The sequence below is a fragment of the Lissotriton vulgaris genome, chromosome 3_1 (genome assembly GCF_964263255.1).
Source record: "Lissotriton vulgaris chromosome 3_1, aLisVul1.2, whole genome shotgun sequence".
Classification (NCBI taxonomy): Eukaryota; Metazoa; Chordata; class Amphibia; order Caudata; family Salamandridae; genus Lissotriton; species Lissotriton vulgaris.
In genome coordinates this window covers 167,799,929-167,825,653 of record NC_141689.1, presented here as the reverse complement: position 1 = coordinate 167,825,653, position 25,725 = coordinate 167,799,929, and positions in this window count along the sequence as shown.

Below are 25,725 nucleotides of genomic sequence, written 5' to 3'. Positions count from 1 at the left end.
CCCCTAGTGGCTCTGAGGCACCGGGCACCCCTTCCCCAAGAGATACTCTGTTATTGTGTCACTGGGAGCCTACTCCTGGGACACTGTTTCCCTTTCCACTCAGGGTCAAGACTGATTTGCATATAGCTGTGTCTGAACTGGGGTGGTGATGTTAGGTTTAAAATTCCCTTCCCAACGTTATGCACTTGTCTATGCTATATTAGGTTAGCCTATGTGGCTAAATTGATGCCATTTGTATTCAAGTTGTATGCCATACTGGGTGCTCTTGTGCAACATGCAAGCTTTCGTTAGCCTGTGTAACCCCATTTTGTATTTTGCAACCCATGTTAGATTGCTTGGGCTGCGCTCGCACTAGGCCTCAGTTTTCAGAATTGCGTGCTTTAGCAGAACACTGTATTTTGTTATTATTTTCTCTCCTGCTCAAGGTTGCTGCCTGACTTACTAATGGATAATTATTCTGCTTCTGCATACCGTTCTCAATGCGTAACTCTGCACACAAGTTAGGAGATGCTGAGACTCAGCACCATGACCTTGGAATGCCGATAAAATGTATCCATCTTGCAGGTGTTAGCTCGTCTCTGTGCCTCCTTTGTTCATGTCCAGCTCAGGCTAGCAGTTTCCACTAGAGGCGTGGCTGAAATCTCCAAATGGTTTATTATGTATTGCAAATGTTGGGTGCCAGTCCCTCGGCAGACACCCTTGGGTGAAGGTCAGATCGTGCTTCTCTGCAGTGTGTAGGTAATAAACTTGTAAGCTACATTCTCTGCTGTCTAACTGACTCTTCATTTGGGAAGGTGGTTGCATGTAACCCGCGCCCTAGAGGGCCAAGTCCTTCAGTGAAGTGAGCTAAAGAATGATGATGGATTCAACCCAGATCTGTGACGGGGGTGAGTGTCTTAAAAGTTTCATCTCCTTGTGTTTACTTTGTTTGCCCTAAATTGGCAGGGCATGCCCAGACGTGGGTCCCTTGCTAACTTTGCAACTGGATTGAAGCTAGCCTGGGTGATGAAGGGTGATACCCAGAAATCGGTCCCAGGATGCTTGTTTCCGGTTCAGGGAAGACATGGCTTGGCAGTTCGGGCTGAACTGTTTCCATGAGGCACAGGGCCAAGACTGATTTGCATATAACCGTGTCTGAACTGGGGTGGCGAAGTGAGCTAAAGAACGATGATGGATTCAACCCAGATCTGTGACTGGGGGTAAGTGTCTGAAAAGTTTCAGCGCTCCATCCATCATCACCTTGTGTTTGCTCCCTTCCCACAAGTGCATGGCCAGGGAAACAAATGTGAGCTCCCATCTGGCAGAAGCTGCAAAAATGCAACCACCAAAGGCCATGAACGGTGTGGGTTTGCCTATCCATGATGGGTTTGACCAACTCCATGTTGTATGAGGCTAAAGGCTGTGAGTAGTACTGGGTTGGACACAGGGGGTTGCTTATCATAATAAAATATTACTTTCACCTATAAAAACCTTTGAAATTCACTGAAAAAAAAACCAAGGTTAAAGTTACGTTATAGTTAAGTGTAGAAAAATTATCTTACTTTGAACTAAAAATAAACGTAGAAAATCACTGAGAAAAACAGTGTGCATATGTGTTTTTTGTTTTGCTGATAACTGGCACCATTTGATGAATTGCCATTCTTTTTTGCCTATTTGTGCATGGAAAGTTTTGGGGTGATCCGTCACCAGGGGCTGAGAAAAAAGAAAAAGCAAAATCTCTATGCATTTTCCATAGACTTCTTTAAGAGCTACAGCAAAAACTGCTGAACGGAATTACACCAAATTTGACAGGAAGCTAGATCTGGGTCCACAGATTGTGTTTTGTGATTTGGTGTAAATCCGATAAGTAGTGTTTGAGCAATTGAGGTTTAAATATTATGTATATCTGGATGGTTTGGTCTGTGAGAATCTCACAAGAGTCTTACATAAGTCATGCAGGAGCGCCAATTTAAAAATGGAGTGTCCTGATTGGTCCATTGAGCTATTTTTCCATTGGGCCATTTCGCTCCTGCGGGAGTCAGACTTGCCCCAGGAGCGAACGGTCTGACTGGCTGCCAGCAACATGAGTAAAAATGTTACTGGCAGCCATTACGTGACTCGGGGACTTTCAGGCACATGCATCAAGCTAAATTGAGCTTGCCAAATTAGCGAATCGAAAATAAAGCCTGTTTGCACGCGCATTTTAGCTAATCCCAATGCATGAACCCAATTTTGAGAAAAACCATGACTTCGCTAAAATAAGGATTCGCAAAATTTGCAGAGACATACTTTGCGAATCCATAATAGCAAAACCCTTAATTGTGAAGCCCAAATAGCGAATAGCTATTAAGGATTCGCAAACACATGCATGAAAAATCGCTAATAGCGTTTTTTTTCAAAATTTGCTATTTAGCAAGTGCAATTTAGGGAAGATCTCAATCAGGTGGTAACCATGAGTGAAAATGCCATACAGGTGCAAATCATCAGAAACCTACTTAAACTAACCCAGGAGGCCTTTGAACCTTTCACAATGGCAGCGCTCTACCTGATGGCTTGGAGGATGAGGCTCCAGGCAGGAGCACAGCAAAGAAGAATACAGGAGCGCATCTTCAGAGTACGCATTACAATGTTAGACAGATGAAGAAATCTCCGACAAGTAATGGCTGAATGGTGCCATGATCATTGACCTAATAGCAGAATTGGAACCCCTAATGCAGCACCACACTCGTAGGACCCATGCCATCCCCACTCATGTGCAGGTCCTATGTTGCCTACACTTACTTGCGTCCGGCAGTTTCCAGGGGGTTGTAGCTGTTGCTGGAGGGATTTCACAAAGTTCCCTTTCACATATCTTTAATTCTTTCCTGAACCCCTTGACAAGGATCCATAACCACATTAGCTTCCCCACAACCCCACAGGAATTGAATAAGACCAAGCAGGACTTCTACCCATTAGCCCGGTTCCCACACGTAATAGGATGCATAGATGGTACGCATGTAGCCATATGTCCCCCAGCAGTGAATGAATACATTTTTAGGAACCATAAATCCTATCACTCACTCAACATACAAGTAGTCTGCAACGCCAACCATATCATCACAGACATTGTGGCTCAATACCATGGAAGCACACATGACTCCTATATATTCAGACACAGTGGTTTACACACCCGTCTGCTCAGGGGTGATTTTCGCGAAGGACATCTGCTTGGTAAACTCATATAATGATTCCTCGCACACAATGGCAAAATGGCAATGCATAACTGTTATTAACGCATTGCTCAGTACCCTGTTGGTGACAATGCATTTGCTGTACAAAACTACATAATGACGCCTTACCTCAACCCAGCCACGCCAAATGAGCAGAGGTACAATGCAGCGCACATCGCCACACGAAATGTACTTGAATGTACCTTTAAGGTTGATAAAAAGTCGCTTCCGCTGCATCCCCAAGACTGGCGGTGCGTTGCAGTACCGGCCCGACACCTGCTGTAGAATTGTGGTTCCATGTGCCAGGAGGTACATACCCATTGAAATGACCGACAATGAACCAGAGGAGGACAACCAGCAGGGGCCACAACTAAGACCAGCACATGGGACAAACTCAACAGAAGGACGAGGTAGACCTGCAGAAATCACACAACATTATTTCTGAGGTGAGTAATGATGAGACAAGACATATAATTTCTGAACTGTACTATATTTATCATAATTAAATCATTTTGTAGTTTTGAAGCACACATATCAGGTGCCAAGTAGCACAGGGATTGCATTCTTGAAAAATAATACAATGAAATTATCATAGGACTTGAAACTCAGTCACTAGTAATGTCAGTGCCAATGGTTACCTCACCATGGTTGATTGGCACTGGACATGCCTGTCTATCTCTTCCTACCATGCACCCCAGACGCCTTTCGCCTGCTTCATCTGCATCCCTCATGGAGGCTACGGAGGGTGTTGTGCTTCGAGCAGTGAGCCTCCTGCAAGTGGTGACTGGCACTAACAGGCTACTGAGGCGTCAGGCCTCCTCACTCCCCTCTTCCCCCGTCACATTGCTAGCCCCCACAGTGGCAGCCTGCATTGGTTACTAGGCCCAGTGCCTTGGCCACATGCCCACCACAATAGGTCATCTCTATCTGCATGGAGATGGACCTACGGGAGAGCAGTGCAGTGTTGGTGCTCTGGCGATTGTTCGATTGGGTATAGCCTTGTAAACGCTGCATCAACTGGTGATGCCGTCTCCTCTGTGTCACCTGACCCTTCTGCATCACCCTTGTCAGTTCCTGTATGGCCACATTTGACTGCCTGCTGCCCTCCACCACAGCTGTAGTGAGTTCCCTCAAGTAATCACTCATTACAGCGATGTGACTTGCCATCTTGCTGATTTGGGCCTGCACTAATCTCATGTTTTTGGCCGACAGGCGCTGCACCCGGAGCATCTGGGCCTCCAGCCCACCCCAGACATTTGTAGATCGGACTTTCTGAGGAGTGAAGTGTGACCTTGCTCTGCGCCTCCGGCTTTGGACTGTGCTGTGCCGGTCCTGTGCTTGGGGTGTTGTGGTGGGGCTGGCTTGTCTCTGGTGTTGTTTCTGGCTCATCCTCAGTTTCCATGGTCTGCAGTGGTGGAACTGTGGCCCTGCGTGTAATGGGTGTACAGGCTGTTGTTTGTGGGACCACAGGTGTTTCAATGCCAGCCTCAGCCGGAGTATCCTGGGTGTCCTCGCAGTCACTGTCCTCAGCCTCTTCTTCTGTAGCATGTGTGATGTTAAACAGTGCAATGTTTCATTTATTTTTAAGGGTTATGTCATGTCACATTAAGCATACTTTGGCTCTCAATAAAATATTGACTGTCACACAATGTTCAAGTTTTTTAACTTCTTATTGTGTGTTTGCCTACGTCCCTGCCTAACCTGATTTGTGTCTCCCATAATGCATTTGAGTGTGGGGGGAAAATGTGGACTGGAGTTACTTTCTGTACACTTGTGCTGTACTGAGGTGTTTTGGTATGTCTCTTGTAATGGTCACATGCATGCATCTTACCTTGAGATGGGCTGGGTGCTCCGGATGTGTCCAGCTGGGTCACTCTCACCACAGCTTCAGGCTGGAGTGTGGACTCCACCAGGTTCTCCAACGCTTTTTTAGGTCGACCCCCACTGCATTCACTTTATTCTGGATCCTGAGCCAGATGTTTAGCTTCTGTGCCTCTGGGACCTTGAGTAACAGTTTGCCAAATAGCTTGTCATGGCTAATGACTACCTCCTCTAGGAGGTTTTCAATTTCTCTCTCACTGAACTTCCGCTTGCGTTTCCTGGCTGGTGTACTCTCCCCTGATGCTGATGGATCATTTTTTAGCAAGGGACAGGTCTGCAAGCAAAGTAGTTGGGTGTCCTGTTCTGCCTCAGCACTCAGCCTCCTCCTCTCGCTCTCACTGAGCACTGAATGAAGCATGGGCTGGATGACTTCCTGGTTGTGATATCATCAGCATGCATCAAAAGCGACCTCGCTATTAGTGATTTCGCTATTAGCGAGGTCTTAAATAGGTTTTTCGGAATCAGTCCGTCGCTGCTGCTGGATCGCAAATTGCTATTTTTACCAATTCTGTAAATATTCGCTAAAAGGGTCATGCATTGGAAATGGTGATTCCTAAAGAGCAATTCCTTATTTGCCGCTATTTAGGAATTGCTACTTCTTAGTTTGATGCTTGTGCCCTTTAGTCCCCTGTTGGGGTAAGGGTCCGGATACCGTGCACCCTACACCCTTAGGGTGGTACCCAGAGGGACCCTCCTGGGGCCAAAATTGAACTAAATCTGCAAATTTTGCTGCGATCCTGTGTAATTTCCTCCGAATCGGGGGTAAAAATGGTGGCCCGGTCCGCATTCTTCTATTAAGGGGAGAGAGGTGTGTGTGGTCCCACTCCCTGACCCATTTTGGAGCCTGGAACCCCATCCGGTGGCACAATTTAATTATTAAGGGGAGGTAGAGCGTGGCCCCCCTGCCAGACCCATTTACATCCTCGAAACCCTATCCGAGCCCCAATTTTATTATTTTGGGAGGCCATTTTCAACCTCAGGGATTCCATCCCCAGAGGCCCAATTTAATTATTTTGGGTTGAGGCCGCTGTCCACCCTTTGAGCCATTTTTAGCCACAGGAATCCCATCTTCTGAGGTTCAAATAGGGAGGGGTGTGAGGTCTCCCCGTCAAGCCACCTTTGGCCCTAGGGACCCCATCCCAGGGCACAATTTAGTTATTGTGGGACGGGGAGGCCATCCCCCCTCCCCGAGCCATTTCTGGGCCCGGGAACCCCCTACACCAGGCCTCAATTTAATTATTATGGGAAGGGGACACGCAGCCCCCACCCTGAGCTGTATTCAACCCCAGTGACCCCTTCCTCAGGCCCAAAATATTTTTTAATGAGAAGGGGGGCCACTTTATAAGACCCTGGGAGTCCCATCTTGTGGCGCTGGGTCAAATGCTGGGTCTTGGTGATACCACGACTGGGAAACAGTGGTTTCCATGCCTACATCGGTGCAGGCAGAAAAATGTGTGTTTCCTCCCGTCTTGTGGTCAGCATTTTCAAGTCTCCCACCAAACAGGATCAAATACAAAGTCTGCTTCCAGCTGGCAGGAGCTTTAAAGATGCTATTGCCAGCTGAGAGTAGACTTGTATTCTGTTTCCCTTCCCACATTGATGGCACAGGGGCACCCACCTTTATATGATGTATGCCCTGGGGAACGGAGTCCTTGGGGCCGAAATAGGCTCGGGTAGGGAACCCGCATGGCCTCCCTCCCTTTATTAATTACTTTGCTGTGGGGGATGGGATCATGAGGGCATAACAAAAATAAGGGGGGAGGGGCCATGGGGTCTTCCTCCCCTCTTTAACAGAATATGGCCCAGGGCCTGATAGCCAATCCTACACTGCACTCACCAAAGGCTGTGTGCAGTGTGAGTTTTGACAGCTGCTGGGGGTTTGGCCACAGGGCCTGGTGACCTGCAAAGTCCTGTGGCCATCACCTTGCTGTGTACGGCCAAAGGCTGTGTGCAGCGTGGTGTTGGCTGCCTGCAGGGAGTTGGAAGCAGGGCCTGACTGCAGTCGGGCCCCATGGCTAACCCCACATCACGCGGGATCAAAGGTTGTGCTTTGCATGTGGTCTGCTGCCTCTGGGTGACTGCCTCTGGGGAGTTGGATGTAGGGATTGGCCTCAAGCCAGGCCCTGAGGCCAACACCACACAGTGCAGTACTAAAGACCGTGTGTACCATGGGGTGGCTGCCTGCAGAGGGTTGCCACTGGGCTTGTCCGCAGGCCAGCCTGCCAGGCCATATGGCCAACTTTCCACCACGCCCAGCCAAGGGCTGTGCGCAGTGGGGGTTTGGCTTTATGTATGGTAATAAAATAGTACTTTACGTTAAAAAAAAATATCCTAGATATTCACTGAAAAAAAATAAAGGTTGGAGCACTATTAAAATTAGGTTTGATAAAAACATCTGTTTTTGGTTTTAAAAAAACGTAGAAATTCTCGGAGAAAAACAAAGTTTAAAGTAACCTTGGTGAATATCTCAGTGACACCATTAAAGTTTTGGATGCTAAAAAACACAAAACTCCACCAGTTGTGTCTCACCTGCACTGCTTACGATGCCCTATGACATCATTTAGGACATCACTGATGACATCTCAAAAGACATCACTGATGACATCATCCAAGCTTCTTATGTGCATATTACTCTGAAATTAGTATGGCATTTGAGGCCTGAAAGTAAGTACACAATAGCTGAGAATAATCTGAAGCATCATTAATGCCATCACACATACAACTCCTGTAGGTGTAGCAAGCTTGTGTTATGTGCATCATTGACCCTATAACATACACTTCATGGGTTACTGAGTTCACATTAACAATCAATCACGGGTAGATGGGTAACCCCTACTGTACACGGTGTTTAATTTATACAACGGTTCAGAGAATAACGTCTGTTCCAATATGTATACCCAACTATGGACAGCTTTTATATGTATGAAACCCCTCAGTCTCTGAACCTGTCGGTACTGTAACAGTTGTCTACTCTATAGAAAGAGTTTACTCTGTACCACACTGTTTGCAGACAGAGAAATTCTCATGAGAAATATACGGCAGAGTATTAAAAAGTATCTAGTAAGAACAGTGTGCACTCTATGAAACACTTGTAAAACAAAAACAATATTCACTTAAAGAAGGACTAAATGTACTAACGATCATACTACCTGCAGCGTTCATACTGTGGTGTGAACTTTACAGATAGCTCATCTTCTAAAGTAACAAATGCATATGTGCATAGGTTAGTACCTGCTGCACACTCTTCTATGTTATGTAGAAATTGTCATGCTGAGATGATTCTGTCTAATAACTCAAGGCTGCTTACAATACTTACTATCGACTATGTAGAATCCTTGCCCTGTTAGAAACCTTTTCTGCAGAACCAAAAAACATGTGTGGAACATACTGGTCACAAGTCATCAACTGTCATATGTACTCTTCAATTTAAAAATGTATAACATCGTCAATACTTCTGCACACCTATGATGCTTTAGAAGCACATGTGTTTTGTAAACACTTACACCCATTAGCTAGACACAGGCTGTACAAAATAAAGTAGAAAAGTAATATGGTAGTTACCAACCACTATGTAAACTATAATACAAACTAAGACACTCATTGGATGATGTCATCAGTGATGGAATCAGTGATGTCATCAAGGATGTAATTTGAGTTGTCATTAGTGATGTCAATGATGTCATAGATCATCAGTGACATAATATGTGAGCTCATAATCAGTGCATTGCGGGGACCCAAGTTATTGTTAGCTCTAATAACTATAATTGCTGAATTTCTGTTGTTTTTGGAGTTCAAAATGTTAATGTTGTCACTGACATTTTCACCTAACTATAACGTTACTTTAACCTTGGTTTTTTTCAGCGAATTTCTACTTTTTTGAAAAATGAAAACATGTCTTTTTTATCACACCTAAGTATAGTTTTATTTTACCCTTTATTTTTTCTGTGATTCTAAGAGCATAACAGCCTTTTCTATGTGTGGTTCTTGTTCCCTACCATTTTATCACGGATATCATGCACAAAGAAGCCACATAATGAGAGGTCGTCTCTATTTTTCAGTCATAAACAGCCAACTGTTTCTGAAACTGAACAGAGTCAAAACAACAGAGCTACTTCGTCTTATTACAGTAATGGGACACCACCAGTAAATTGTTATTGTTATCTTTCAAGGGCAGCCATGAACCACAGAGCACCAACACAGATATAGTCCCTATGATTTACTTGAGAGCAGTGAAGAGGAAAAATACCAATTGGCCATTTATAGAACACGCACTAAATGTTCAATTGCCCTAAGGGTGGTGTGCTATTTGTCGCACTAGATAAAATAAAGTATTTTATGTGATCGTTATTTATCACGTCGGCTAAATATCGCACCCAATGCCCACTTCTGATGTCTTTCAAAATCCATGAATTTAAATTCCTCAGGTGGGATGAATGACACCTACTGTATCATGTAGATTTTGATCTTTTCTCTGGTAAAGTTTGGCAACCAAATTTATCTGGGGTGGGGGGTGAAGTTTATCTCACCCTGCAAATACAGGGTTCAGTACACATCATATGACTTACAATTGCAATCCTTGTACATTTGGTAAAAAAGAAGGTGCTCTTAATCAAGGCCTTACTTATCATACCATCAGAATTGTGATATTTTTCAAAAAAGGCTAGTGGAGAAGGTGGAATATTTGTTATTCGCCAACAGTGTAATAAAATACAGTTTGTGTGCTAAAAAAAAAATGTCCTGATACAGTTCAGAAATTAGTTAAGATGTGTATACAACTTGTTTGTACCACAGATGCCATCTTTTTGGTAAAGCTTATATAAAAGTAAATGCACACACACATACTCTCACAAACTTCAACCAGGAAGTGTTGGCAGCTATCTTGGGACCAATATACATGATAGCACCCTATTGAAATGCATTGTCGTGAATGACAGGTTCTGAGGGTCACAAAACATAGAACGTGTAAAGGGTGATAACAGATTTTAGTTACAATATAAATCATTTGCTGATGGTACCATACTAATTATAGGAAATGTGGTGTGTTCTAATGTGATTTTACCCTGTGGAAAAGCCTTCCATTGTGATTTCAAGAATCATGTTGTCTTAGGATTTCCCAATATAGGTTATGGAAGATGCTCCAGAAGCTAAAATGAGAACATATTTTCTGTATATTCACACTATATTTCTCAGCCATATGAAAATGAAGTCTGACATTCTCAGTAAATCATGTACTTCCAACAGGAGCAGTTGATTCCCTTGTGTTATAGGGTTGCAGAGGTATGAAGTTGACCACGCTGTGCAGACGGGAGGGGCAGTGGCAGCACAGCGGTCCATGAAGGGCAGGGAAAAGGGGGGCAGTGGCAAAAAACAACCTTGTAGTCCAGGCAAGAGAGGCTGTGGCAATATAAAATACCATTGAGGGCAGAAGGAAGAAGCAGTGGCAGTACAACCATACATGCCAACAGACCTGATTCAGGCAGGAGATTCCCGATGTTTTAAAGCCCAAAATGCCTTTATTTTATTTGTCTCCTGCCTAAAATCTCCTCTTTTTCAATGTAAGTCAATGGGGAAAATCAATTCCCGAGGTTTTTTTTCAAAATCTCCCTCTTATCAAGTAAAAAATGTTGGCAAGTTTGGTACATTGGATCACTGAGGGCAGGAGGAATGGGGTAGGGAAATAGACTCAGATAAGAGAGGGCAGCAGGGGCACCAAATTGACCTTACAAGGCAGGCATCAGGGGTTGCAGCAGCACAATACATCCAAAGGGCAAGTGTGATGGCAGTGCGGCAAACAGACCATGGACAACAATAAGGATGGAACAGGGCCATGCACATGGACAACAGAAAGTACAGGGGAAAGAGGCAAGGGCAGCAAGCTGGCCATAGCGGACAGAAAGGAGGGACAGTTGCAACATAATGGACCAAGAGGGTCAGGAGGGAGTGTTTAGGGGAACGGCAGGAGACCAAACAAGGCATGAGGGAGGGCAGACCAGTCTGCAGATGTAAAACGGAGGGCAGGGGGCAAGGGCCAGGGTAGGAGCAGCAAGCTGACCATAGAGGGCAGGTGGGTTGGGCACTGGAAGCACAACACACCATGGAGGGCAACAGTGAGACTATAATGGCATACACAGAGACAATAGAGGGAATGGGGAAGGGGTTCGGGGCAGCAAACTAACCACACTGACCAAACTGACAGCACAGAAGACCATGCATGGAAAGCTGGAGGGTTAATCACAGCACAACAGCCACGGTGGGCAAGAGGGAGGGGGCAGGGGCAGGGGCATGAACAAAAGACCACGGAGGACAGAAGAGAGGGGTAGGGGCTGGATATAGACAACAGAGGACAGGGGAAGGGACTTCTTAACAGATCATGCAGGGCGTACAGGAGGAGCAGTTGAAGCACAACAGAGCATGGAGGGGAGAAGGTAGTGGCAGCAAAATGGACCATGGAGGAGAGGTGGGGGAATAGGGGTGTGGAACTTGGACAGGCAGGGTGAAATGCAGGGTGCAGTCATCTGAGCATGCTAGGGAGGTGAGAGGTGCAGTGACATCTCAACAGAACACTCAGTATAGATAGGAGGGTGTCAGGTCCATTAAATATGGTGGGTACAAAGGAGGGAGCAGGGACAGCACAGAGACATCGGAGGGCAGGGTGAAGGAGAGTAGGGACATCAAGATATGCACAGAGGCTAAGCAGGAGGGCAATGATGAGGCATGGAATTGGGGAACGGAGGGCAGGAGGAGTGGGCAGGGACATCAAGCTAGATGGAGGGCAGTGGCAGGACATTGGGCCATGCAGGGCTGGAGAGAGGAGGCTGATGCATAGACTTGAACAACATAAGGTAGGGAGGAGGTGGATGGGGAAGTAAGCTAACTGTTTAGGGTTCACTTTGCCACTGGATTCAAGCTATCCTGGTTGATGAAGGGTGTTACCCAGAAACCGGTCCCAGGATCCTTGTTTCTGGTTCAGGTAAGACCTGGCTTGGCAGTTCAGGCTGGACTGTTCCCATGAGGCACGGGGTCAAGACTGATTTGCATATAGCTGGGTCTGAACTGAGGTGGTGAAGTGAGCTAAAGAATGATGATAGATTCAACCCCGATCTGTGACTGGGGGTGAGTGTCTGAAAGGTTTCAGCGCTCCGTCCACCATCTCCTTGTGTTTGCTTTGTCCGCCCTAAGTTGGCAGTGTATGTCCAGACGTGGGTCCCTTGCTCACATTGCCACTGGATTCAAGCTAGCCTGTCTGGTGAAGGGTGTTACCCAGAAACCGGTCCCAGGATGCTTGTTTCCGGTTCAGGGAAGATCTGGCTTGGCAGTTCGGGCTGGACTGTTCCCTTGAGGAACAGGATAAAGACTGATTTGGATATAGCTGGGTCTGAACCGAGGTGGTGAAGTGAGCTAAAGAATGATGATGGATTCACACCATATATGGGGCTGGGGGTGAGTGTCTGAAACGTTTCAGCGCTCCATCCATCAACTCCTTGTGTTTGAAATGTTTAGGGCAGGCAGAAAGGGCAGCGGAAGAACAGCAGCCACACACTGTTGTAATGAGGGAGCAGGGCCATGGACATGGACAATGGATGGCAAAGAGGAGGGGGCAGGAGTAGCAAGTTTGGCTGAGCTAACTATAACTCGCGCCCCCCACAATGCACTGCTTATGACCGCATATATTACATCACACAGAAACTTTTTTAAAACACTCACAGTCACTGGATAATGTCGTCAGTGTTGTAATTTGAGATGTCCCCAGTGATCTCATCAGGGATTTCACTGACCATGTCATGAGTGATGTAATATGTACACACATACTCTCACAAACTAACATTCGCACACACAAACACAGAGTTAATTGCATTTTCTCTCTGCTACAATTATTTCTGATTTATTATTAAAAGCGCTCACATATGTGTGTGTGTGTTTATTTATATATAATATATCAATCTATCTATCTATTATATATAGATAGATAGATATATTATATATCTATCTCTATATATATATCTATATAGATAGATATACATACATACAATAGAAGATGAAGGATCCCAAGAAAATAACAGCCAGCCAGGGCAGAAAATATGGATCTCAAAGGATAGAATGAGTCACGAAGAAATAAAATATCCATGAAAGAAGTGACTCAAACAGATGGATTCACCAAAGAACAAAAATATATGTCCACTACAATGTTTCAGCTTCCGCCTTCCTCAGGTAGTACAAGATGGTTTGCTCAGTGGCTGCACAGACGACACTGATGATTTTTCAAAAAGCATCATGAGTCAAGATTCCATTTGGAATGTGGAATCAATACAGTCTTGAGATCTCTTGAGATATGCAGTCATCAGGTGGTATTGTCAACGATCTTATTTGCACTGGCGATCGAACCATTGGCAGCACCGGCCCGGTAAGAACGACACTGTGAGGGGGTGCTGTTGCGTGGTGAAATGCATTATATCTCCTTATATGCTGATGACCTCTTGCTATACCTGGCTGACACGGAGGACTCAGTGCGAGGGGCCCGAACCCTCCTCCGGGAGTTTGGCTGGCTATCGGGGCTGCAGGTTAACTGGACTTAGACCTGTCTATTCCCATTGGCTCTGGATTGCCCCCGGCCCTCGACATTGGAGGGCCTGTGCTGGGAATCGGAGTGCCTACCATATCTGGGCGTCCGCATTTATCATACCCACTCGGATCTTTACGAGGGAAATGTAGGCGGAGCATTGAGGGGAATTAGAGGAAGCATGGGGTTTTGGCGCACCCTCCCGCTGTCGGTAGCTGGACGAATAGCATTGCTAAAGATGGTGGTTCTCCCGCGGTTGCTATATTTCTTCCCCACATTACCGGTGTGGATTCCAGCTTCCTTTTTCAGGACGCTACAATCGATGGTGATAGGGTTCATCTGGGGCTCAGGCAGAAGGCGAGTGGCATTGACCACCCTACTACGGCCACGGGAGGAAGGGGGGCTGGCGGTTCCAGACTTCGAATGGTACTATCTGGCGGCACAGTTGCAGTGGCTTACACAGGAGGTGGCGCGTGAGTTTAGAGGCCCTGATGGACCACAGGGCAGAGTTATTCCTTGCCACGTCCTGTCCTTTATAGTGCTCCAGCAGAAACTTAGGCTGGATCAACTCACTCTCGAAGAGCGTACTATCCGACAATGCTGGCTGCATAGCCAGAAACAAGCGTGAATCCCCGTTCCGTACGCGCCGGAGATCCCTCTGGGCATGTGTACCGCCATTCCGCAAGGCAGGGATTGGTCGGCGCTAGCGGGCTGGGAAGAGTGTAGAGTCCATGTGATAGGGGACTTATATAGGGATGATGCCTTGTTGCCAATCTGAGAGCTGCAGAGTGCCTTTGATCTACCAAAGGGAGACTTTTTGCTGCATGCCGCCCTAGTGTCGGGAATCCAGAAACAGTGGAGAATGGGCCTGGTGGAACCCCCCACGTCGTTGAGCTGTCAATATGTCACAATGGCTGCTGGCACCTTCAAGGCTATCACCTGCTTATACAGGAGATTGGCGCTGGAGGGACTACCGCCCCTGGATAGGTTAAAGGGGCACTGGGAAGAGGACCTCCGCCAGTCGATACCTGAGAAGGCTTGGCCACAGCTAGTGCGGAGGGCCTGGAAGGGCACGCGCAATGTCCGGTTTCAATTAGTTCAATATTTCACGCTACACAGGGCTCATCTGACGCCGGTCAAAATTCAACAAGTTTTTCGGGGAACTCATTCAATGTGTCCCTGATGTAATACGGAGGTTGCTGATTTTGGTCATATGTTTTGGTCTTGTGCGGGGCTGGGTTCGTATTGGACGGATGTCGTAGCATGTCTGAACAGGGTAACAGAGCATCAGATTGAAGTAGGAATGGGGGCTTGCCTTTTACACATACACATACACCCGCCACAAAAATCACTCGTCAATTTTTCGATCTGGGGTTGATTATGGCAAAAAGGGAGCTCACTATGCATTGGAAGTCAAGAATTGTACCCAGCTTTCTGAGATGGCGAGGGAGTTTCCAGCAATGGGCGAGTAGCGAAGGGATGCTCAGACTACAATTAGCCAGATGCACCTCCAATGACAAGGCGCTAGACGCGGCCAGGACATGGGGCGCGTTGGTAGTAGAACTTCAGTCTACAGCAGAGGCAGATAAAGGGGATGGGGGGGATGCACCAGCGAGGCAGGGATTAGCTACTGGGACGGGGAACACCGGGATACACACTGGAGATGGGGTCAACTACAATCTCGCAACACGTGACGGTTACCGCATCTTAGGCTGAGACGAGAGGCGAGCCTGGCACAGAGGCATGGAACAAGCCTGAACATTTAGTTGGAGCCACAAGACTCCCGAATTGGACATAGTTGCACATAACCTCAGAAGGGAGTTAGATACCGGAGCACAAGGGGTTTATGCCATTTCATTGGGGGGATGGAGGAGGGCACACTGACAGGGGGGCGTGGGGGTAGAGGGGGAGTTAGGTAAGAGATACTGGATATTGAGTAATGTTGATTTGCATTCTGAAGATAGGCCCATCAAAGTGATGGTCCTGATTGAACTGTATGATTGTAAGATGACTGAAGGAAAGTTAATAAAAATCTGTTTTAAAAAAAAAAAGGTGGTATTGTCAACAATGCTTAGTCCATCTGGATGCAATGTTTTTTAACAGTACATCCAGACGTTTTCTCTTAAGTCCAGTAGTTCTTCCTTTAAGACATGTTCCACAGGGAAACTCTTCAAATCTGATAGTAAATGATCCACAAGGTTAAAATGATTGGCTACAGGCTGGTCAAGTTTCCTATTGATTATTGCCGATTTGAGGTTCTTGAATCATGCCCGGAAGCCATTCGCTGTTTGGCCTATATATTGTTTATTTACAATATATGATATTGCATAGGCATACCTTACCCCATATCGCTTACAAAGAATGTTCCCGAACACACAACAACATGTTCCTCGATGTAATATAATAGACGCCAATCTACTACATATGCTTTGGTTATGCCCAATGCTCACAGAATTCTGGCACACAGTAATCTCCAACAGTAGCTCGGCGACTGGCTTACTAATACCAGAAACAGCGGGCAATTGCCTGTTGGGCATGCTCCCGCGCTCTACAACCAATAAAGTGCAATTACGATTCACTGATTCAGCACTACTTATAGCTAAATGCTCAATAACAATGCGGTAGAAATCAGCCAAATCTCCATCAGTATATGCATGGCACAGGGAGGTGGTGAGATGGGGTAGCGCGGAAAGTGCTGCTATCCGACAAGAAGAAGCCAGGGGGCTACGTAAAAACCTAATTTCAATGGACTGGCATCTAATTATGGAAGCATTTAAGGCACTCAAACCTACCCCCATTCCTGCAGTACAAGAAAATTAGACATGTTCAATAGACCAGATTCCGGTTCAAACAAGAAACCTTAAGCATAGTTATGTTGCGCAACCATCTCAAACTAATTTGCGCTACCCCCATAGTAGTAAATGTTGTTACACGAGTCGTAGCGTGCTGACCGCATTACACAATGAGGATGGGCCAGTAGAGTTGGGGAAGTTGGGCGGTAGGGGGAGACAAATCACAATATCTTCTTTTAGCCAATCGTAACGTTGTTATTACATTTGTATAGGTAACCAGACCTCTGGTAGTAGTAACAAGCGAACTGCCAATGATTCAATATAGTCAATCATAAGTCTTGTTTATAGTAACACATTTTGATCTTTTCAGACTCCCTGTTGTAATTGCTATGTCTGCTACTATACTACTATACACCACATCAACATTGAACTTATAAACATTCATTTGTGAATGCAAGGAAATGGAAAACTGCGTAGATATGTAAATACTCTACCCAAAAGAAACTTGTCTCCCTATTCATATATAAGTATTTCCTCTTCCGAAAATAATCCTGTCTCCTTCAGTGGCAGCTGGTGACATTTGAACGTAGTGGGGTGTAAAAGTTTATATGACTTTTATGTAGTGAGCGTCGCGAGCAAGCTTAAATGGACAAACATGGGTCCTCCCCCAGAGAAAAAATTGGAAAAAAATTGGCAAACGGTGAATTTTAAAGCAAATTAATTTAGTGATAAATCAAGGCTTCTAAAGCAGTGGGAAAGTATAGTCTTGAAATATTAAACACATTTAAAACTGCCCTATATCTTGCTGCATTAATATGTTCAACACGACAACTTCAGCCTTTTAAAGTGTGTGCTTGCCTAGTGTCTGAAACTCCATGCGCCAGCAACTTTGGAAGAAAATGCTCTAACCAGGCTTCGAGAAGGACCCGCAGCTGTTGATTACAATCAATCATATATAAATATATAAAGACAGGTCTTTAATTGGGATGAAAAATGTGGGGTCTCTAAAAGGGAGCATGTAAAATGAATTTCCGTGATTCCCATAGGGTGCTACCCGACCTGTATTTTATTTTCTCTCTGAGATGTAACTGCATACAGATATATAACACAACAACTGACCTACACCTAAAACCTGGCAGTATGATTGGCTTTTCCAATGGTTGTTAGCTATTTAAGATAAATGAGTAACAACAATGATTTGTTTTAAATAATTAACATTGAAAATGTTTCAATTCTGAAATTGTGAGTCTGTGAATTAGGCAGTATTGAGGCCTATGGAAGGAGTGTTGGCCTTCAGTTATGTGTTCTTTGTTCTATATGTATGCCCTTTTCTCTGCATATCTTGTACATGTGCACATCATCAACCGCCACTCTTTCCTCTTCAGCACCCTCTTTTCATTCTTTCCTGAATGCACTTCCTCACATCTCCCTCAGTTCACCACCTCTAAACATATACTGCACTCACTCACATTTAAGCAATTTATTTCCATTTGCTTTTGCCCTTGAAATATTTCCCATCTGTGCACCCTCTTCACACACATGTTCACAGAATTGCAATTATTACTGGAATACATGACCATTGTTCTGTGTGCTCTGCAGAGAGGCCAACCCACTTACAGGCACTTTGCTTTGGCTTCGGCATCAACATCAGAGCTCTCAATCAAAGCCCCTCATAAACACCTGGCAGTGCTCAAAGTATGCACATAACAAAATACAGAAACACAACATGATTAAATAGCTCTCTTGGGGAATGCAAGATGAAGGAAAATGTGAAATAAGAGAGGAACTAAATAGCTGACATGCATGCCTTGATGTTTTTAACACTCATTGGGGCATATTATGAAGGGGGTTTATCTCTGCTTTTTTGGCTTTAAAAGTCAAGAAAGCAGAGATAAAATTATCTCCCTATTACCTAGCTGTCGCTAACACCAGATATATTTTCTTTATTTTCTTTTGGTTATACCTGACTACCTCTACTGCCACGGGACATCAGGACCAAGGGGACAGCCTGACAAGACCCTCCAGAACAAGACAGCTTCCATACCGATTGGTCCTGTACCCAGATTTGAAACGGGTCCCGCAATTTTTGCTAAAGAGAGACTGACCAGTAGACAAAAGCGAGTGTTTGGCAAAATAAAGCCCTACTTAAAACAACCTGACTTGTTCTCAGTCACTGATACCCCGCCACAGTACAAAACATGTATTTGTAAGCAAATACAATCAGCACTGCTACATAAGTCACATTTCAATGGAAGGTTTTTAAATCTAAAAAAATTGATAGATTGCATGTATGTGTGTGGCATTCAGCATTGACAGAGCCAAAAGGCAGTAGAACGCTCTAGATGGGCAATGGCAGATGAAGGTGTGATGGGGTGTACCTAGTTTATGGACTCTTACTGCATAAGGATGTAGTGTTCTTTAAAGAGGTGCATCTTCAGCTTTTTCCTAAATTGGAGCAGGGCTGGGGGTAGTTGCGATGAATAGGGGGAACTGAGAATAAAGTTTTATAAGTTGGATCATAAACAGGCATATTACATAAAATGCTAAACCATGGGCCATACCATGTGGCTAGAAGGCTTACATCGAGCTACAGGATGAAGAACATCTGCCTGTAGCTGACACAGACAAGATGGAAGTACTGATCTTTGGCTACTGCAACAACACATGGAATGACTCTTAATGGTCTTCAGTCCTAGGACCCCCACCCACTCCCTCCAGCCATGCCAGAAACCTCAGAATCATCATTGACAACAAGCTTACCATGAAATCACAGATAAATGCCGTCTTCTCCGCCTGCTTCTTCCCTATGCGCATGCTATGTAAGATCGTTAAGTGGCTACCCCTGCACACAAGTAGCACCGTGACACAGGCCCTCATCAACAGCTGACTGGACTACTGCAACGCCCTCTACATAGGAATCACTGCACACCTCCTACAGAGACTTCAGACCACACAGAACACTGCAGCCAGACTCCTCCTCGGCCTTTCCAGATGAACCTACATCACACCCTACCTCAGGCAACTCCACTGACTTCCCGTACAAAAGATATGGCAATTCAAGCTGCTGACCCACGCACACAAGGCTGTACACAACAAAGTACCTGCATACATTAACCACCTGAACTTCCACCAACTGCCAAGAGTATGCTGCACCTCCCTTTCACTTGCCCATAATTCCCGTATCTACCAAAGCAAAACTGGAGGATGCTCCTTTTCCCAGATTGCACCAAAGTCCAGGAAAAGCCTACCCACGCACCTCCGGGCCATCACCTCCCTGCTGGAATTCAGAATGGCCTTCAAGACCTGGCTGTTCAAATAAACCTCCTGGACCTGCAAGCACCTGCAAACCCTATTGGGTGATTAGCCACACTTTGTAAACCTGATTGATGATTGATTGATTTACTTACTAATTTTTAAAAGTGAGGTTTTCTCCTCTCAAAAAGGGCACTACTGAAGTCAAACTACATAGGTTAGGCCTGAAACTATGTTTGCTTTGCCACTGGAGTGAATGGCAAATTAGGTGCTGCAGTGCTAGACCAGGCATCCTTGGCGTTTTTTTTACCTTTCTTTTTGCCTCTGCATCATGCATTTTCTGCTGTGTGCTGGATTTAATTTTTGCTGGTCTAGATGCTTTGGTCATGTTGCAACTGCTGATAGAGGCCAAAGTGCAGGTGCTCCCAATGTAAATCGGGCATATGGATGAGTGTTTCCATGATTGGCTTGTTAGACTTACTACTAGGTTACTAGTATAGTGCATGTGTGTGACCAGAGCCTGTAAGCCAAATGCTGCTAGTGGGCCTTTAGCACTGAATGTGCCACCCTCACACGCAGCCTTACAAATGGGCTCAGACCTGCCCTTGCAGTGTTTGTGTGCAGTCTCTACTGCCATGTCGACCTGGTAAGTACCCCCACTTGCCAGGCCCTACCCTTCCCTTTTATTACATGTGAGTCCCCCTTAAGATAGGCCCAAGGTACTCCTGTGAGCAGGGTAAAGTATATGTGAAAGGTAAGACAGGTACTGGTGTGTATGACATGTCCTGATAGTGAAATATAGTGTATTTTGTTTTTCACTGTGGAAAGGCTATCTGTCCCATAGGATAGAATGGGAGTATATTTATAACATCTTATAACTCCTGATTGAGACAAGATAGAAAGATGGAGTTTAGTATGCCTGAACTCAAAATATAAAAATACATCTTTGGGTAAATTGTTTTATTTGTTTTTCTTTATCTTTATTAGAGTATTTTCCCCCTTTTTATTACAGGGCACAATAGTCATAAAAAACAAAATCAATATGTACAAAAAACAAACATATAAACTGAGGCACATGTTATAAACAAAATCATAACTGCATATATATATGTGCACTAGCAGAAAACACAACAAAAAATGAGAATAAATAAACAAGCAAACTCTACAGTATAAGTAATATAATAAAACCAATGCAAGGAGGGCCGAAAGAGCAGAAACTACATGGTCTGCCTTCCAGTTATTTATAGGCTCCCATTTTAGCCCTAGACTTTTTCCCCTTTTACCCTTACTTGCATATATCTCTTTTTCCAGGTTATAAACAGAGAGCAGTCTGGCCAGCCATTGGTGGAAAGTAGGTGATGAATATAGTTTCCAAAGTCAATGCAAAAAGAGTCAAATTTCAGTATGTATCAGAAGTCCTTGTAATTTATTTCCAATGTTGATTACACCAGCCAACACGTGTTTCGTCGTGCATTTAATAATACCTCGACTTCTTCAGGGCTGTAATCAAGCAAAACATATCCCATGAGCATTATATATATTTATCTCATATAACTCGATTTAGATGTGCGATAGTACCAACCACCATCTAGTAAGATAAAAGCCTGCAGAGTGAAGAGTTTGAAGTAGGAAAATAAATAGTCGAAAACCTTTCCAGTCTGAAAGTCCACCAATATGTGATAAAAAGAAAAAACCCTGCATCCAAGATAAATAAACAAGGTAGGGGTAAAATATCACCTCTGTAATTGTCAGTTATTTCTCACTCTAATATGGTCCTCACAGCGTAAACTACTATTTAATCTGAAAAAACAGAGGCATATCAGAAGCTTATATACCTTGAGTACTTTCACTAATATCAAAAATGACTAAATAATCCAAAATGAGATCCTAACAGAAGTTATTTGCCAACTTAGAGTTAAAGTTCACCCCCTATGTTATTAATGAATTAGGTTTACCTTCGTATTCTCATCTCATTTCATCCAGCATTTTGCAAATAATGTTTATCTCTCCAATCACCTATATTTACCACTAGGAACAAAATAAATATATAGCAATCAGAATATACTGCTGGAAAGCATAATGCAAAGCGTGTATCCTATAACACTCACCCAGTCAATATCATCTGGTGTGTTCTATAGAATAATATCTTTGACTTCACTTATCCACTTCATTCTAAACAACAAAATTAGCACATGTCATTCCCCAATTTACGGTCAGTGTACCAAATCAATACAATTTACCATCAGGTAAGAATAAGAGTCTCACTCAATATATACCCCTATTCAAGACTCGATATACAAATAGACCTTTTTTACAAAAATATATATACATAACGTCCCCCTTATCTTCTGCACTGCAATTTTACAAAACACCTCTATTTACCAAGGGTTCCAAAGTTGCCTAACCCCCATTATTGGTAAAAGAAGAATATTCTCTTGTCGGTAAATAAGCGGAAATAGGGAGGCAAATCATATATATACTCCCGAAGTTACTCCTATGAGGCTTCATTAACTTACCCACGGTAAATATTCAAATATAGTGTACACAGGGTCGTTGTCATCTCCTGGTCCAATATACGGCTATCTGTGTCAAAATAATGACTTTAATACCATAGCCCATACGTATATGGATACAATTTCAAGTATATAAAGTTTTCCAACACTCACCAAATTTCGGTTTCTTCAAATATCACGACAACCTGAAAATATATATATAAGGAAACAGTATTTTAATATCTTGAACCGTTCCGATAGTCGAAATCCTGATAAAACTAAAGCCAACGTTGCTTCTAGTTTACCTGTGTTCCGTGTACTCGCAGCGTATCATCTGTCATCCAACGTTTCCAAGCACTGGCGTCTAGCATAGGCGCCATCTTGGAATGTCCTTAAATACGCGTGTAAGCGTGCGCCATCTTGTAATGTGTTCATACTGTTTTAAGAGTGTAAACACGCGTCTACCCATATGTATGGGCAAAATCCAATTTCGTGCATCAATATATAGTTGATGCACATGATATTTAAGCTCGTTAGCTTTAATCTGATTAAATGTTGTTATTTATTTAATCAACAGAGTTACCCGATTTCGATCGGGTTACCGAAATTATTCCTAATTCTAGATCAGACCCTGCATACCACCATAAATCCTGGGATAATGCACTAATCTGTTTGTGTATACTGATATAAACAAATCACTTAATATAACCATTATGTGTATGCATCTTGTTCCATAGGAATGGGTGAGTAGAGTTAATGAAGAATAAATGTTAGACAGTTAGCCAGAAGAGAGGCAACCGAAAGTGCAATAGTATCCTAACTGTTAACTATCATTCAATCATCGAACAAATTGCAATTAGAAGGGAAGCGAGAGCTTACAACATCCTAGGGAACAAAAGTCCCTGTACAGTCTAGTACCAGAAAGCTGTTAGATGTCAACAACAGGCATGCAGTATACATAGTCAATAATCATTCAGTATATAGTGCACATAATGTTGGAAGAGATCAGCACGATTATTAATCATTGCCCAAGAAGTACTGGTACTCATTATCAATATTTAGCCCCTGTTGGACCGATTTCAATTTCATAATCCACAGTACTTCCCTGCGCCTGAGTTTCAGAGTTCTGTTACCCCCTCTAGGATCCTGTGTTACATGTTCTATTGCATGGTAAATTGACCGTAAATTGGGGAATGACATGTGCTAATTTTGTTGTTTAGAATGAAGTGGATAAGTGAAGTCAAAGATATTATTCTATAGAACACACCAGATGATATTGACTGGGTGAGTGTTATAGGATACACGCTTTGCATTATGCTTTCCAGCAGTATATTCTGATTGCTATATATTTATTTTGTTCCTAGTGGTAAATATAGGTGATTGGAGAGATAAACATTATTTGCAAAATGCTGGATGAAATGAGATGAGAATACGAAGGTAAACCTAATTCATTAATAACATAGGGGGTGAACTTTAACTCTAAGTTGGCAAATAACTTCTGTTAGGATCTCATTTTGGATTATTTAGTCATTTTTGATATTAGTGAAAGTACTCAAGGTATATAAGCTTCTGATATGCCTCTGTTTTTTCAGATTAAATAGTAGTTTACGCTGTGAGGACCATATTAGAGTGAGAAATAACTGACAATTACAGAGGTGATATTTTACCCCTACCTTGTTTATTTATCTTGGATGCAGGGTTTTTTCTTTTTATCACATATTGGTGGACTTTCAGACTGGAAAGGTTTTCGACTATTTATTTTCCTACTTCAAACTCTTCACTCTGCAGGCTTTTATCTTACTAGATGGTGGTTGGTACTATCGCACATCTAAATCGAGTTATATGAGATAAATATATATAATGCTCATGGGATATGTTTTGCTTGATTACAGCCCTGAAGAAGTCGAGGTATTATTAAATGCACGACGAAACACGTGTTGGCTGGTGTAATCAACATTGGAAATAAATTACAAGGACTTCTGATACATACTGAAATTTGACTCTTTTTGCATTGACTTTGGAAACTATATTCATTGATCCGACTCCGGAGGATTGGAGTTACTTGCCATATATACATTTGAAGTATACTAGTGAACTGTGGGTGTGCTCAGAGGTTATTGTACATATTGCCGCTTCATATGAAGCCAGTGATGTAGGATACGCATCATTCCTCTAGAAGCACCATCTTATTATAGTTAATGATTATAATTTTGTACCCTGAAGTTATGGTAGTGCGCCCATAATAGGTTGGTATCCACCATTAAATAGAGTTTGTTTGCAACTTGGAGCTGCCACCTGGAGGGTACGATATATCCGCTCTCATGATGAATAGAGATCAGGAAGCACAAGAGTTATTTAATAATCTCAAGACAGGGAACAAACAAGGCAAGTCAGTCAATGCACCTTTACCTGCTAAGACGGAGGGCTTGAGGGAGAAATTCAAAAAATTGGAGAATTTGAAAAGACAGGAGCTTAACAAGTGGTGGGACGCAGCAACATTAAAGCAGTATCTCTCTCTAAATAGAATACCTAGGGGCTTGAGATCTCAGATCATGCCCACATACGAAGACCTGGATTCTGATCTGTTAGCAAATTGGGAGCAGGAGCTTACAAATTCCTCTAGGAATCTTATTAACATTCTTATTGAGAATGCAGAGAGAAAGATTAAGAAATTGCTTGAAGAAATACACAAATTGGAAGAAGAGATTAAAGAGCTTAATCAACCAGAAGTGACTATTAGAAATTACACTATTTTGGATAATTTCCTAACAGACCTCCAGGCGGATATAAAGCGTAGGAAAGCTAGGAAGCTACAAAGAGATGAGAATGATTATAAAGCAGGACGCGTTTTCACTTTTGCTAAGCGTTTTGACTATCTGGTTAGACAACCCCGTGGTTCCAAACAGAAAACAACTGCCACACCTAGCGTTGCAGCTAGTGAAACTGATGCCTCATCCATTGTTAGTAGTGAGAATGAAGAGGTAAGTGGAGGGGCGGTGGCCGAGCCAGGCACACGAGAGAATGCTTTTTTAGAAGAGGTGAAGCGTCACAGAATTGGGAATCGGGACTCCACGATCAGAGGCAGAGGTGGCGGAACTACAAGACAAGGAGAGGATCTAGGGGCAGGGGGTCAGCAAGGAGCAAGAAGGGGAATGAGGCTGAGGTCATGGAAGGATTGAATAATATACAGAGTAGAACTGAGAATGAGATTGAGATCATTAACATATCTGAACTTGTTTTGACTAATGACATGACTAAACTGTTGAAAAAGGGATTAGGATTTTGCCCTAATGTTATTTCGGATTGGTACATGACCAAGATTGATGTATATAAATTTGTGAGACTTTTGAAAATTAAAAAAATTTTTGTTCATTCACCATTGAAAGACAAAAGTACTTCCATACATAACCAATTGAGTGACTTGACTATAGAAGGGGCTAATGCTACAAGACTATTACTTTCCCTAACAGAAAATGAAGAAGACCCTATTACACTGTCTAGAGTTTTGGAGGACTTAGAGATTAACAGATATCTCAGTCAAAGCAGCGGTCTAAAATTGAAAT